The following is a 5,925-nucleotide window of genomic DNA, read 5'->3' as shown; positions in this document are numbered from 1 at the left end:
CATTTATTCAAATATATTTATATTGACCCGTGACCAGAAGGCGTTATATACGCAAGTATTATATGTATATGGGCTATGGGAAAACGGATAGGCGTTATATACGCATTACCACCTGATCAGCTGGTGCACCATGATGATGATATAAGGATCGGGCTGCACGTACCGCAACAATGTATATGATGATGGCAGCGGAGGCCCATATGATATGATGGGATGCCATAGAGGCTTGACAGGCGTTATTTACGCATATACATATGTACGACCTACATTGATAGGCATGAGCATGCATATTATGCGCCCACAGAGACATTGTCAGTTATACAGATTTATGCAGATACATACAGATACTAGTTCATACAAGTACATGCAGATAGCCATTTCAGTTTATGAGTTCAGATTTTATCATGATTCTTATATATACATGATTATTCTTACGCCTTTCATACTCAGTACATTATTTGTACTGACTCCCCATTGCTCGGGGGGCTACGTTCATGCCCGCAGGTTTAGGTAGACCGACAGGTGGTCCAGCTTAGTAGGACTCCTATCCAGCAGTGGTCAGTGCGCTCCATTGATCTGGAGTTGCAGTTTATTTTGGTATGCTAGCCTTTTTGGATGTACATGCATATGGGTATGACGGGGCCCTGTCCCGTCCTTTCTACAGCTTTCATTCCAGTAGAGGTCTGTAGATAGTTGTATGTATTAGTCAGATGATGTAGTCTTGTCGGCTCTCATTCTTTTGTGTACAGTATATGTAGCGGCCTGGCTGGCTTGCACTATTCTTCAGTATGTATATGTGTATACAGATTGTACAGAGTTTTTGATGTTTTCCTTTCATAAGATCAGTTTATGCCATTCATGGGCCCTTGATGTTCAGATAAGTGTTTAGGGGTGTTTGGTCGCTAGAGTTCAGACACTCGTCACGACTCATCAGTTTGGGTCATGACAGAAGTGGTATTAGAGCAGTTCTGTCCTAGGGTTGTCTACAGACCGTGTCTAGTATAGTCTTATTTATGGGTGTGTTGTGCACCACACTTATAAATAGGAGGCTACAGGACATTTAGAAGGATGTCATTCTTTCTCTCTTAAATTGTGCGATAGGGCCATGTGTTAAGCGTTCGCTTCTGATGAATTGTTCTGATTTTAGCGATGCCCCGCAAGAAAGCTACAGCTACCCAGAAGGGCAAGAGAGCGGCTGGTGAGGCCACTAGCCGTACTCGACAGGCCACGAGGGCCCAGGATGAGATTCAGAGTGAGGGGCCATCTGATACATCGCATACCCCTCCTCCAGCACCTGCCCATATTCCTCAGCCGGATGCACCGGGCCAGGATGTGCGGGATGCTATACAGTTATTGACCAGATTAGTAGCTGCCCAGGCTCAGTGGCAGGGAGTTGGTGTTGACCAGGCAGATAAGACTGGTAGTTCGAGGGTTAAGACCTTCCTTGGGTTAGGTCCTCCAGAGATTTTCATGATAAAGCAAAATATGGACCCCTAGAATTTTATTGATGGTATGCAGAGGACCTTGAGGGTTATGCACGCGGATGAGATCGAGTCTGTGGAGTTGGCTTCGTATAGGCTCTGTGATATTGCAGTATAGTGGTATCAGACTTGGGAGTTATCTAGGGGAGAGAATGCCCCTCCAGCTATATGGCGAGAGTTCTCAGATGCTTTTATTCGCCATTATCTACCTCCTGAGGTCAGGCGAGCTCGAGCAGATAGATTTCTACGTATTGAGCAGGGCAGTATGTATGTCCAGGAGTATTGTGTATATTTTGATTCTATGGCTAGATATGCTCCAACTATGGTGGCTGAGATGGAGGACAGAGTTCATCGTTTTGTGGGCGGTCTAGGGACGCATTTGATAGATACTTGTACGACTGCTGCATTACAGCCAGGCATGGATATCTCCCGTATACAGGCATATGCACAGAATCTGGAAGATCGCAAGTGTCAGAGGAGGACAGATCGTGACCGTGGCTAGGGCACGAGGGTCAGGACTTTAGACATCGGAGGTGAGTCCAGGGGAGGACAGAGACCGCAGTATTCTCAATATCCATTCCATTCAACTGGGAGTGCACCTCTGCGATTTTTAGGTCCGTGGTTTGATCGATCTTCTTATTCCAGAGCGGGCCAGAGTTCTAGAGCATCAGGCTCTCAGTACAGACCGGAGTCAGGCCAGATGAGGCCCCCTTTGCCGCGGTGTGCCCAGTGTGGCAAGTTACATGCCGGTCAGTGTTGGCTGGGCTCAGATGTTTGTGATGCTTACGGCCAGCCAGGTCACAGGGTACGACAGTGTCCGATGAGAGAGAGTGGGAGTATGGTTCAGCCCACTGGGTCCGCAGCTGGTTCATCTTCTATAGTGCGCCCTTCAAGGCAATTTTCTCAGACACCAGTAGGACGAGGTAGAGAGAGGAGTGGAGTATCCAGGTCGAGCGGTCCTCAGCACCGTGTATATACACTAGCCGGTAGACATGATCGTGAGATATCCCCTGATGTTGTTACAGGTATATTATCAGTCTCCTCCTATAATGTGTATACACTGATTGACCCAGCTTCTACTTTATCATATGTTACACCCTTTGTTGCCTGGAAGTTTGGGATAGAGCTCGAGTTGATTAAACCTTTTGAGGTGTCTACGCCAGTTGGTGATTCGATTATAGCTAGGCGAGTATACCGAAGCTGTGTTGTTATAGTTTGTGACCGCAATACCGTAGCAGACCTGATTGAGTTAGATATGATTGATTTTGATGTCATTATGGGCATGGACTGGTTGTCTTCTTGTTATGCTAATGTTGATTGTAGAGCAAAGATGGTTCGATTTCAGTTCCCAGGCAAGCCAGTCCTAGAGTGGAAGGGCAATGCTGCTTCGCCTAGGGGTAGGTTGATTTCCTTCCTTAAGGCAGAGAAGATGATCAGAAAAGTGTATATTTTTCACCTAGTTCGAGTTCAAGATGTGCGGGCAGAGTCGCAGACTCTTTATTCTATTCCTGTGGTTAATGAGTTTCCAGAGGTGTTTCCAGATGAGCTTCCAGGCATTCCCCCAGAGGGGGAGATTGATTTTGCCATGACCTATTGCCAGATACTCAGCCAATATCTATTCCTCCTTATAGGATGGCACCTGCGGAGTTGAAAGAATTGAAGGACCAGTTGAAGGATTTCTTTGAGAAAGGCTTTATTAGGCCCAGCACATCACCGTGGGGAGCACCGGTATTATTTGTAAGAAAGAAGGATGGCTCTTTGTGAATGTGTATTGATTATAGGCAATTGAATAAGGTGACTGTAAAGAATAAGTATCCGCTCCGGAGGATCGACGATTTATTCGATCAGTTGCAAGACACCAAATATTTCTCGAAGATAGACTTGAGGTCAGGATACCACCATGTTAGGGTGAAGGAGAAAGACATTCCGAAGACGGCATTCCGGACTAGATATGGCCACTATGAGTTTCGCGCGATGTTGTTCACGCTAACTAATGCCCCAGCTGTATTCTTGGATTTGATGAATTGCGTATTCAGACCCTTCCTAGATTTGTTCGTAATTGTGTTTATAGATGATATTCTAGTTTATTCGCCGTCAGAGGCTGATCATGTAGAACTTCTACGAACAGTGCTTGGAATTCTTCGAAGTAGAGAGTGGTATGCCAAGTTTTCCAAGTGTGAGTTCTGGTTGAACTCTGTGGCTTTTCTGGGTCACATTATTTCGGAAGAAGGCATTAGAGTGGATGCCCAAAAGATTGAGGCTATAAATAATTGGCCAAGGCCCACGGCACCAACAGAGATACGTAGCTTCTTAGGCCTGGCAGGATATTATAGAAAGTTCGTAGAAGGATTTTCCTCTCTTTCAGCCCCATTGACTAAGTTGACTCAGAAATCAGCTTAGTTCCAATGGGCAGATGCTTGTGAGCAGAGTTTTCAGACGTTGAAGGATAAGTTGACTTCAGCACCAGTTTTGACTCTTCCAGAAGGAGCAGATGGCTATGTGGTATATTGTGATGCTTCAGGTGTTGGATTGGGCTGTGTGTTGATGCATCACGGTAAGTTTGTCGCTTATGCTTCTAGATAGTTGAAGAAGCACGAAAAGAATTATCCAACCCATGATCTTGAGCGAGCAGTAGTGATCATGCTTTAAAAATATGGAGGCACTATTTATACGGTGTCCATGTTGATATCTATACTGATCATAAGAGTCTCCAGTACATCTTTAAGCAGAAGGACTTGAACATACGTCAAAGGCGATGGCTAGAGTTGCTAAAGGATTATGATATAGATATCATGTACCATCCTGGGAAAGCTAATGTAGTAGCCGATGCCCTTAGTTGTAAATCCATGGGAAGCTTGTCATATGTGCCACCAGAGAAAAGAGAAATGGCCCGTGAAGTTCATCAATTAGCTAGCCTCGGAGTTCGATTGATAGATTCAGGTGATGCAGGGGTTACTGTTCAAGACAAAGTGGTGTCATCTTTGGTAGTAGAGATAAAAGAGCGTCAGTATGAGGATCCTGTGTTGTAACCTATTTTAACCGGAGTCAATATAGCTTATAATATTCCGGTAATTCCGGGGTTAATTAAAGTTAGGAGTCGCCACCTAATTATTTATGGTGAATTAGGGCACCTAAAGTTAATTAAAGTAATTATCTAAAGTTGATTTTATTTTAAAGTCTACGAAACCAAATGATTCTAGGTACGGGTTCAACTAACCTAAAGGGAAGGTATTAGGCATCCTCTAAATTCCATTAATAATGGTTAACCGACCGGATTCAAATTTAATTAGGCTAAGAATATAGATGTAATATTTTTATAATATTTAAGAAAATATCTTTGTAAGTATTGCTAAAGTTATGAATAGATGTATAAGAATGCTATTTAAAGTAAGTATAGAAAATAATGATTTGCATAAAAGGGTTTAGTTGTAAATAAACTGAGAAAGTGCGGGATGTATAACGTTTTGTAAATATTTGGAGAAAATGAGTTATGCCGACTAACAAATTAAAAAGAGTTATTGTAAGATTAGTATTAATAAAATTTAAAAGGTTTTATAGAAAGACTATTAGTTCAATATAAACTGTGCAAAGGTTGTTTTAATAAATACGTGATTCAAATATTGGAAAGGAATTAAAGTGGAACAGTTATCCATAGGAACTAGTTCGTTTTTCTCTTATTTTTCGAAACAAGCTAACACTAGTGTGTAAAATTTATGACTTTGGAAACATATCTTTCTTTTTAACTAAAAATGTCAAACTTACGAGGAACAACTAAACTCACTTGATTTAAGACCTAAATCTGCTAATTAAGACATCCTAATATAAAATAGGCTTGGTCAAACATAAGCAACTAAGTATTTATCCTAATCACACAGTTAGGCAAAATTTTAGTCACACCAACATATCAACAAACATCGGAATATAGAACTAAGATGACTAAAGCCATATTTGGCTTCCATAAAAGAGTGAAGTTTTCAGTGGTTCGCCATTTGGCTAACCACCCCCTTTGCTTTCTGTTCGGATGAATATCAAGAGAATGAGAGCTTAATAGGAATGCGCGCTCAAGGTCCAATTGCCACATAGTCTTAAAATGTGATCGTTCGGAGAGTGAGTCTTTATGAAGACTCCATTTCGCTCCGAGGTGTACATGTAAAAAGAAAAGATAAAGAGGATTAGAGTCGCACGTAGCTGTTAAATAAGGCAAAAACATATATGATGTTAAACTTCCAAATGCACACGTTGATAGTAGGCATAAAGAAAGTCACAGCAAATCTTGAAAATCAGTCGGACGGCAAGTGACTGTTCTAGAAATATTTGTTGAAAGGAACGGGTGGTTTACCCAGGGTGACAACAATTAATTGCACTTCCTTTTCCACTCAGAATACCTGAACTCTACATACAACATTACTTATCAAGCAAGAGCTTTTAAAATCTTCTTCTGTTA

The sequence above is a fragment of the Lycium barbarum genome, chromosome 6 (genome assembly GCF_019175385.1).
Source record: "Lycium barbarum isolate Lr01 chromosome 6, ASM1917538v2, whole genome shotgun sequence".
Classification (NCBI taxonomy): Eukaryota; Viridiplantae; Streptophyta; class Magnoliopsida; order Solanales; family Solanaceae; genus Lycium; species Lycium barbarum.
This window is presented reverse-complemented; position numbering follows the sequence as displayed.